Below are 11,334 nucleotides of genomic sequence, written 5' to 3'. Positions count from 1 at the left end.
AGACAGAGGACACTGTTCTTCCACAGGATGAATTTGGGTAGGTGTGCTCCAAAGGGAGGTGGCACAGAGGGACTTGGAAGAGGACAGAATGGAGGGTGAATAGTGGAGTGTCTGAAAGACGTAAAGTCGATAGTGATTCTAAGACATAAACTGCCTCCATCTCCCCCAAACTATCCATAAAGCCTGCACAGCCCAAAGGAATTCTGATTTTATATATATATATATATATATATATATATATATATATATATATATATATATATATATATGTATGTATATTAATGAAAACCAAAAGAAGTGCCTAAGTCTCATTTTTGTGTGTGTTCATTCTCTGAGCAAATATTTACTGGACGTCTGCTATGAAGCAGGTTTTATCATAGGTGCTGGTGCTGCAGAGGTGAGCAAGGCAGTAGATGAACAAGAGGAGTAGCCATTTAACCTTTGCCTTTGGTGAGGGAAGCGAGACTCTAAACAAGTGAACAGCAGTAAAACAGGATCATCTCAGAGAGCACTGAGTTGTGGGAAGACTGACCCAGTGGTGCCCTGACAGAGTAACTGGGGGTAGTGGGGGAGTATGTCAACATCCAATCAGGAAAATGGGAACCACTCCAGGCTGCTCAAAAAAAGGAACCGTAGTACCGGATGTTTATTATATAATAGTTACTGGGAGGACTAGAGAAACAAAAGGAAGATTCTGCCACTGGGAGGCAAGCAAGAGTTTGGAAGGTAGTGGGAAGGGAGAAAGCCTGTCTTCCCTGTATTTTGCACAGACTTCAGCCCTGAGTTCTAAATAACAGTAGAGAGCAGCTCCTTAGACAGCAGCTTCTTAGTCACAATCTCTGTGTGTCTCCACCCTCAGGCATGAGGCTTGCCTGAAATTCTGTACATAAAGCAGTTCAGCTCCACGCCCAGGTTCCTTTCCCTGTTCCCCATGGCCAGATGACAATTCTAGTCTCCCCAAACACACCCTATAGGAGAAGGAAAGATTTCATTTATAAAGAAGTAAGACCAAGAATGAGTGGAAAGTTATAGGAGCCCAGTTCTTGAGGAGATGAGAAGAGACGGCTGGAGAACTGAAAGAGACATAATGAAATAGCAGCAAGACCCTATGTGAAAATGAAGACACAAGGGCGATAGAAAATCAAAGCCAGAAGTGAGGATGACAAAGCACCCCAGGAATGAGCAAACCTCTCGAGGAGAATATTAGACATTTAATGGGGTGTGGAATGATGGCTTGTGTAAATTTTAACTAGATCTTAAGGGGACGGGTGACCCATTTCACATCTGGGTTCATTCATTTCTCAAATGGAAGTGGAAGTTTTTAAAGCTGTTCCTAATTAAAAAATTGTCTTTCTAGTGTTTCACCCTAGCCTTCCCTTCTTTTAGTTTTGTCTTTCACTCTATTACATATACCTTCTGTTCTAGCCAAACTGGCCCATAGGAAACCCTCCACAAGTATTTATTGAATTCATCTTATTCACTGTCTCTTTGGCCTCGCTCAAGCCACCAGTTCCTGCCGTCCAGGTTTTCCTGAATCTGGACTTTTAAAAAAAAATGTTGGTACCGTTTTTTCCTCCCCAAATAATCTCTCTCTGATCTTCCTTTTCTGTTTCTCAAAATCTTATTCCTCTTCTCTCGGTCCAGCTTAATTGCAACTTTCTGAAGCCTTCTTTGAGCTTCCCACTCAAGTTTGATACCTTCTCTTTTGCATTCCACGGAATTTTCTGTATCTGACTAATTTCATTTAACCTTCTGTGTCCCAGTGTTCTGGTTCCTTATGTGCCCCCACCAGACGAGAAGCACATACAGGAGAGTAGCCATGTTTTATTCACTTTGGTTACATTGAATTGCCTGCCGTAGCACCTTGTCCATAGGGAGTATTCGACAAAAAAATTGTTCACTTTTAATTTAATTTCGCTGCCCCAAGTGTTAGGACTCAGTTCACTGGCAAAACCTGATCAGTGTCCTGTGGCCCTAGGGCCTCCTGAGTTGTAGAACAACTTCCTAATGAGCCCAGGCTCCGAACAGCTAGCTGGCTTCTTTCTATCATTCCACTTTCATGATTAAGGATTTGTTTTTTAACTCACCATCTTCCCTACACCTTTTGCAAAAACACACATACAAAAAGGCATGGCGTAGAGGCATATGTACACCGACGCACACACATGTTCATTTGTACACACACACTCTTTCTCTTGACATCTCAAAACAATTCTGATTGGCATTCTGAATCAGTCTTGTTGAAAAGCAGGTTTATTGTTGTATAATTTACATATAGTAAAATGTATTATTTTTAGCTGTATATTTCTATAAATTGTGATACACATTGTATGAGTTAGGTTCTTCAGAAAAACAGAACCGGTAGGAGATATGTATATATGTGTGTGTGTATGTGTGTATGTATGTGTGTACATACATATATAATATATAAAATGTTTCATATATGTTATATATATATACATGTTTCATATATGTTATAATGTTTCATATATGTTATATATATATGAGATTTATACTTAGATTTTGGCTCACATGACTGGGGGCTGATAAATCCTAATCCACAGGGAAAGGCCAGTAGCCTAGACGTTCCTGGGCAGGAGTGGATATTGCAGTGTTGTTGCAGTTTCTTCCTCCTCAGGGAAACTTGTTTTGCTCTTAAGGCCCCTCAACTGATTGGATGAGCCCTACCCACAGCTGATTGTGTAAATCACATCTATAAAATACCTTCACAACACACCTAGATTAGTGTTTCATTGAATACCTGGGTCCTATAGCCTAGCCAAGTAGACACATAAAACCACAGCAGGCATACAGCTGTGTAACTACTACCATAATAAAGATATAGAGTACTTCCATCTTTCCAGAGAATTCTCTTTCTGTGGTCAATCTTCCCTGCCCCAGCCCTGTCAACCCCTGATGTGTTTTCTGTCCTACAGTTGTGTCTTTTCCAGAATTTCATTCAAATGGAATCACACAAATATGTGAACTTTTAAATCTGGCTCTGTTTTCTTATGAGTATGAAGCGTATGAGACTCACCCATGTTGTTTGCTTATTTTTATTGTTGAGAATTCTCCCTTGTATGGAAGTGCCACGATTCTAAGTAAGGTTTGTTCTCTAAATCAAGCACATTACAGACATTTGAAAATTTATAGGCTAAATTTGAACATTGAATTAAAAAAGACTAGAAAGACATAACCCAAAGAGAAATCAGTTATGAAGCTTACTCCCCGCTTTCCTGCACAGGTAAATTTGTCCTTGAACAAAACGAATGATTTCATTAGCCACATAGAGTCAAGCCAAGGTGGATTTTAAAAGCACCAGTCATCATAATCTTCTTATTTATTTATTTATTTATTTATTAGTTTCAGGTGTACAAGACAAGGTAATAAATACTTAGACGTTCATCATTTATATCCCTCACACTGTGAACCCCCTCCCCCATCCACTATCCCTCCGACCTCACACTGAGCCATCACATTATATATATAAAATTATAGTTGGCATTCATTAATCATCATAATCTTCTTATTGGCCATATGGCACAGCAAATTATAATATTTCAGGACAGACTCAGGTGACTCTGATTGTCATAATGATTAAAGCCACAAAAATAAGCCACAATAATAATAAATGATTAAGCCACAAAAAATATCAGATCGGAGAAGGGTTGGATTCCTGAACTGGTCGTGAAGATGCTAAAAGGCCTAATACTGACGATCAGACATGACAGATGGTCAGAAATTAGAGACCTACGTGTTACTGCATCGGTGTCAATCACTCTGCATAGGAAGTGTGACCTTCATCCACATGATCTGACATAACAGAACTCCCTAGAATCTGTGCTCAAGAACTCAAGGGAAGTCCACAGTCTAGTGTGGTCCATTTGGGCCAGCCTTTTTGTATTTAATGAACCCTCAGTCTGCTATGACTAAACTCGCTCCCTGTCATGAAGTAGGAGTAGGGCATATTTGTATTTTTCAGACAGGTGATGGATTCAGGAGCAAGAGTTGAGTGTCCTATCTGCTCAATATCAAAGCTGACCTATTTTCCATTGTTGATCTGCTGAGTGTTGGGCTGCATGTCCTCCTTTCTCAGTCAACACACATTCATCTAGCAGTTTCTGTGTGCCTCACCCCCTGCCCTCAGCACTCAGCACTGTGGGTACAAGGACAAACAAGGCTGTCCTGGCCCCTCTATTCAGGGAACATGCATTCTTTGTGGAAATGAGGTCAATCAAGTAATAGAGACCATGAAAAAATCATGGACTGGGATAAGTCCAAAGAAGGAAGCAAACAAGAAGCGCGGGTTCGGGATAGTCTAGATGGGTGGCAAGGAAGTCCTCTCTGAGACTTTTGCAAAAAGACAGGCAGTGGATGAGTTTGTGGGACAAAGTTACTAACTTTGTAAAGAGCCTGATGGAGGTGCAGTGTAACTGGAATTACAGTTAAGCGAATGAGAGAGGGACATGGGACAGGCTCAGAGGACTATAGGGTCATTAGCAGCTCGTGGGCCGTGATAAGGAGTTTGGGTTTCCTTTAGTGAGAGGGGCAACCTTTGGAGGGTTCAAAACTCAGGGGTCAGATGATCTGATTTATTTTTTTTAATAATTCATTGTGCTGCTATGAGATGGTGTTTGCAGTGAAAGAGGATTAGGAGGGTTAAGAGCAGTTAGTACAGTTGCAAAAGTCCAGGTGAAAGATGACAGTGACAATGAGATAAGAGGACAGATACAGATAAGAAGATAGAGATACATGGAAGTCCTATTATCAGATTGATGTGAGGGATAAAACAGACTGATTTGCAGATTTCTGCCTTGAATGATGTCGTAAAGGGTTTTGACATTTGATTAAATGGGAAAGATTGGTTCAGTATCAGTGTCTGGGGCTCAACAAAGCTGAACTTCTATTTTTGGATTCAAATATATTCAGTAACCACTAATATTTAAAATTATGGGAATTTGTAAGATTACCTCAGAAGAACGTCTCAGGGAAGAGAAAAGGGCCCCAGACAGAATATTAAGGAAAGGCAACACTTCATTCATCTAAAGAAGAAAAGAGGAAACCAAGAACACCAAGGGCAGTGAGATAAAAAAAACACCCAGGAGAAGGTAATGGGAAGGATGTCAGGAGAGTAGTGCTTCAGGAATGAGGGTGTCATCTGTGGGGTTGAATTCTGCGGAAGGAGCAGAGGAAATAAGGAGAAGCAACAGTGCACTGATTTTGGTAACATGGAAGTAATTGCTGACTTTGGCAAATTTTGATGGAAGGGCAGTGGGTGGCATTTCAGGGAGAATGACAGGTAGGGAAGTGGCAATATTGGGTGTATGAACAACTCCGTTGGAAGTTCTACTGTGGTGTTGAGAGGAGCAATAGGACATGCTCTGAGGGCAGAAGGAGTTGGGAAGGAGAATATGGAGTTTATCAAGATGGGAGGTATTCAAGCATAATTACACGTGAAAAGAATGACTCCTTCCAGTCAAAAATGATGGTCCAGAAGAGTAAGAGGGTGATTGATACCCTGGTGAAGGCAGAGAGGACAGACTTGGGGCATGGGCCTTTGGTAGAAGAGAGACATTTTGTCCACTAGGACTGGAAGAAAGAAGGAGAAACGCATGCGTGTGCTTTTGGTGTAGCTCTAAGGGATGAGTTAAAAGGCATGGCGTTATCTGAGAAGGGAGGGGAGAAGGGAGCTGGAAATGCCTCAGGAGAGAGGAGAAGGTAAGAAGTCATTTTTTAGGAAATTGAAAGACTGAAGAAATAGGGTTTTGATCAGCAATATCGAGTGCTCATGTGAGATATGGGTCATGAATTTGCAGTGAAACCAGTCGTCTGGGCCATGAGATTTTGTGCAGCTGTTTCTATTTTGGGTTTTTCCCCCCAGCTGTTTTCTTCAGCTGTTCTGTGTAAGGGAGGGTGTAGGGCTCAAGTGGCGTTGGTATATTAGTAGATAAGTAAGAAGAAAAATGAGGGAAGGAGATAAGGTTTAAATAACATGCCATGGATTCTAGATTGTGATTTGAAATAAAATAAACAATGTGACTTGAAATGAAACCAAGGGACAGGGAAAGGGGTGTAGTGAGAAAGTGATGGCACTTAATATTCTACCTGGATAGTATCTTCATCCTGGGAAGTAAAATTAAAGCTGAAGATTTCAGGTTGAGAGGTCACACTGCCATTGTAAGAGAGCGAGGACCTCTCCCTATTATAAGCTATCATGAGCTGACTTGTTCCTGTTGATTAGTCAAACGCTTGGAGAAGAACAGAGCCCTGTGTTTGTATCTGGGGCAGCAAGGAAGGGAAAACTTGGGGAGAATGTCCTATGCATAGCAGTGGTACAACCCTCAGTGATAGACCGGGAGGGGGCAGCTTCCTTGGAGAAGAGAGGAATGCTCAAGGCCTGACAAGGAGCCTGGATCTGGAAGTAGTTGGGTAGAAAACCGAGTAAACCTCCCGGAGGGACCCTGAGAACCTGTGATCAAGGACAGATTTTGTTCATGGTAACTATGGCCTGAATTAGTAATTTAGTTATATTTTTAAAAGTCCAGCCGTCTCCTCAATAGTACCTAATGAATGGTATCATTTTTCCTATTGGAAAGGCAGCATGACATATTGAAAAGAATATACGATTTAGGGGCAGGTGGATCTGATCTTGATTCCTGACTCAGCCACTAGTTGGCTGTATACTCTTTGGCAAATTTGTTCAATTTTTCTGAATCTCAGTTCCCCGATCTGTACAGTAAGGGAGATAATCATGTTTATCCATATACGTATTCTAAGGCATCAATTAATTAAGGTAGGGAAATAATTTTGAAAATTACAAAGCTATATGCAATGTTAGTATAGCAGAAATGAATCATAGTCCACAAACATAGATGTGTAAGAAAAATTGTTTCATAGTTTTCCTTTACATCATTTTAATTCCGAATCTGAGCCGCTACCCATCTCTGAAAGGGTTGAAAATTTAAGTTCCAACCTTATTCAATCGCCACGTCCTCCTACTCTAATAATTAGTCAAGAGGCTTGGGATTTTCCATAGCACCACAACATTGCTTTGGTACCACAGACCCCACTGGTTACTATGGAGATGCCATGTGATTCCTTCACGCCCAACACCTTCTCTGCCATACTGGGTGAGGTGCTGTCTCTCCAGATGAACTATGTAGCCATTCTTGCAAAGGGGCTCCTGCAAGAAAGAGAGCCCAGGCTTAAGGGAGCGAGGTACCCTTTTCCTCCTCAGCTGTGGGCAATCTTTCCTTGCCGTCAAAAAACTTTCAATCACTACCCTCTCCTTCTGGGACACTTAACGTTATCTTCTCAAAGGACTTTGTCTTTCACAAATTCAGGTAAAACAATGACTTGAAAGTCTTTTTGCCCTCAGCTCTCTCCCAATTCCTAATATAAGGAAGCCCCTAAGGAGCTGGATACCTCTGTGAAAAGAATGGCGGGGTGGAGAGGTAGAGAAAGGATAAGTAAAGCTATTATCATAAACTACATTCTGTGAAGCTTACTTTTATTGATTTGCATGGGGATCTTTGGTGGTCTTGGATCGTTTGTCTCATAAAGGGACTGCCAATTCAAGAGCTTGGAAAACACTGTTCAATTCTTCAAAGGAAGGTGTTGTCTAAATACCGAGCATTGGTAGGAGAAATTGGCCCATTTGCTAATAATGCAGGTACTACTTTTTCTAGATTAGTAAACAAGCCGAGTGACAAGGCACCATTTGGGGGAACAATGCGTATTAACTGGCGCATAAATGGATACTTATCAACAAGCTTCTTCCAAGAACGGCTGTGGACCAATGAAGGCAGTTTTCTGTTGAGGGCCTGGTTGCCATATTTAGCCAACTGAGAAAACGAACATCACTTGGACTAATCGTTCGAGTCAGTCCTACTTGACTAGATAATGGTCCATTTGGCTGAGCACACAATTTTATCACCACCCATGTTGCTATGTTTGACAGAGCAACAATGAAGACCTCATCGAAGACATTGGCCTTGTGAGTTCAGAATGGTGGCAAATTGAGTGTCACTATGGGATGTGTGCAATAAATCAACAGAAAGGCTCTAAGGAGATGCCAGACACCAGCAGAAAGGGCAGCTTCTAGAATGAATGTATAATAGGAATTCTTGTTCATTATTCAAAATCAAAACAAGGAGCCTGGAAATATTATCTAGTTTTATTCTCTGTCTTTATGCAGCCTGAACCCACTACAGCCTTGCCAATGTTTGCCCCAAATCTCCAAACAAAAGAAGTCTGTTGACATACGACCCCCCTTGAGCCATCCCTATCTACTCCTATAGTTGTTCCAGTGCTGGAGTGAAAGAGTCTAAAAGTTAGCAATGCAGAATATAACATCAGGTAGCTAATGACATAAAGGTCTACCAAGCCAGCATTTGGGGAGCTTAATTATATTTTGGATGTAGATTATTCAATTTGCAAAGAAAGCAATAATGTACTACATTGATCTTGCAAAACAATGGACAATTCTTTTTTTTCTACCTGATTTTTAAAAAGTGGAATTGTGTATAATAAAACCTTTAATTGTATAACCACTAATACATTGTCTTGTGGACTCCAACAACAATGTTTTGAGTTAAGTTTTGAAAGGAAACTGAAGTCCCAAGTGGTGAAGAAAATGGCCCATGGTCACACAGCTAGACATTGGGAAAACTTTGATTTAAACATAGTTGTGATTCATTGCTTTCTGATGATTGAGCACTTTAAGAATGTTTCAGAATGCTTCCTTGTTTTCTATATCTTCTTCTTTGTCCTTTTGAGTATCAGACTTTGAATGCTGTGAAGTACTCCATTGTATTTGCTGAAAGAAAGAAGAGACCTCTTGGCTTCCCTTATTGTTCCTGAACTGGTGGCTGGGGTCCTCATAGCTGTGCTAGCTGTGGGACATCGAGGTCTACCAGTTCCACCTTAGCCTAAATTCGACAACTTTTGTTATCCAATTTAATTCTTTAAAGCTCAAAACACTCCAGTTGCACCAGTGTGTTAATTCCAACTATGAGAATAAATAAGAACAACGTGAAATTCCATTTCACACTGATGACATGTGGTATCTGGGTAGAAGGAAGGAAAACATAGAATCTGATTCCTAGAGAGAATAAGGACTTTGCATACACACTTAAGTTATTCCACATACACACCTAAATCTATGCCTCTTCAGCCTGGCCGACCTCCATTTTGCTCAGCCTATTTAATACCTCTTCACACAGCTGAAGTTCCAGTGGGCATTGTCACCAGCACTGTCTTACTACCATTCTGGAATCTCTTGCCTTCCAACCTTCAGTGCCTTGCTCATCCCCAGACCTGTATCCCTCAATTGACATCTGTCTTCAGGGCTGGAGAAAGACTCATTCGTCTGTAGCTCCTTCCACTCCAAGCACACATTGTCTAAGTTGAGGCACTTACTGGTTCAGCAATACTTTAAATTATCTTTTGTTCATTCCCTGTTGTAACGATCTTGTCCTCAACCTATTTCTTCCACTCATATCCAGAGATAAACCTTAGACATTTACCTTAATAAGAAATGTAAAAATCTCAATTTCCATCATTTCAATTTCTGATCATCTCTGCTTCCTAAGTTTCCAGCCCCCTTCCTCTACTACCCCCACACTAATCATTTTCAACCCCCTAGAAACATTCAATCCATTAACCTTAACACATTTTCTCTATTAATCTGCTTGTAGCCTCACATCCCTAGTTATTCCACTCAGATTCTACAGCTCATCATACTTTTATACATGCTTTCAAGAGAACATTACACTCACTTGGAAAATGCCAACCCTGGTTAAATCTTTACCTACTCTGCAGTTGCATTAGTGGGCTGAATGTGGGTGGAGAAAAACATGAAATCAAGATGCCTCATTTCACTTTACATTTATGACTACAAACTTCAGGTAAGTTCTTATCAAATCACGCTCTTAGTCTCCCAAGGATACTATACTATTCACGCTTCTCAAATCTCCCCAAGTTTCTTCTTCCACCTTAATCTTAGATGATGACTTTGATTTAGGCTATTGAAAAATTGAATAATTTAAAGGATTTCCACAGACCTGCCTCTGAACCACTGCGTGCCTTCTTCCTGTTAAAATGGTTGAACTCTAAGGAAGTCCCCTCGCCCTTGACACTCATTATCTCTCAGCACCACATGGAAGTTGTTTCTGCAGCCATTCCCTCTCTGCTCTACATCATCAAACCGTAACATTTTTAAAATTGAGTTTCAATTCACATACCATAAAATGCACCCTTTTAAAGTCTACAGTTCAACAGTTTTTAGTATATTCACAAAATTATGCAAACATTACTACTGTCTAATTCCAGAATATTTTCATCACTCCCAAGAAACACTTTACCTGTTACCTCATTCCTCTCTCCTCCAGTCCCTGGAAACCATGAGGCTTCTCTCCCCCCTCTCCCATCCCTCCCCTCCCCCCCCCCCCCCCCCCCGTGGCTCCTAACTTGTTCTACCTACCTCCAGTGGCTGCTAAGATGCTTGTTTTCATGGCTTCCATGGGACTGGGGAATGGAGATGAGAATAAGCAAGTTAAAACATCACAAAGCTCCCTGTTCTTATGAAGATATTCATCTATTTTTCTTGAGTAAGTGTTCCTCATATTTCTGTAATCCTTTGGTTAATTTCCAGAATTCTGAAAAAGTTGATTTTGATTTCTGCAAGTGTTCTCATTGCCTTTATGAGTAGAAATTTAGAGATCCTTACACTGCCATTCTGAGCACTGTATTATTTTTATATCACATAAACCCAATGCTTATCTCCCATCCTAAAATTTAAATCCTTTCACACCACCTCCTCCACAAGGTATGGCCCCATATCTATTCTCCTCTTTCCATTACAACTACTTGGAAGAATTGTCTGTTCTCACTGTCTCTACTTTTTTCCTTCTAATTTATTCTGTAATCACTTCAGTCAAGCTTTTCCCCCCACCATTTTACTAAATGACATCTCTTATCAAGGTCATTAATGCCCATCAGTGGCCAATCTCAAAAGTCAGTTTTCAATCTCCATTCTACTCAATCTCTTGGTTAAATTTTATATAGATGATCTCTTCCTCCTTGAAACACTTATTTCCCTTGTTTGTGGAACCCAATACTCTCCAATTTTCCTCCTACCTTATTGCCTCACTGGCATCTTCTTTAATCTTCTAAATCTTAGAATGATCCAGGGTTTGCTCTGGGACCTTTACTCTTCTTCTTTTTTTGTTTTTTAACATCTTATTTATTCCCATGGAAAATTACATAACCTTATGCCGACTTGTACTAGTTTCACTAAACCGTGAATCAAGAATTATAGATGCGTGGCTCACA

The sequence above is a fragment of the Rhinolophus hipposideros genome, assembly GCF_964194185.1.
Source record: "Rhinolophus hipposideros genome assembly, chromosome: 18".
NCBI classification, from domain to species: domain Eukaryota; kingdom Metazoa; phylum Chordata; class Mammalia; order Chiroptera; family Rhinolophidae; genus Rhinolophus; species Rhinolophus hipposideros.
The sequence above is the reverse complement of the archived record's forward strand: the minus strand, read 5'-3'. Positions refer to the sequence as shown.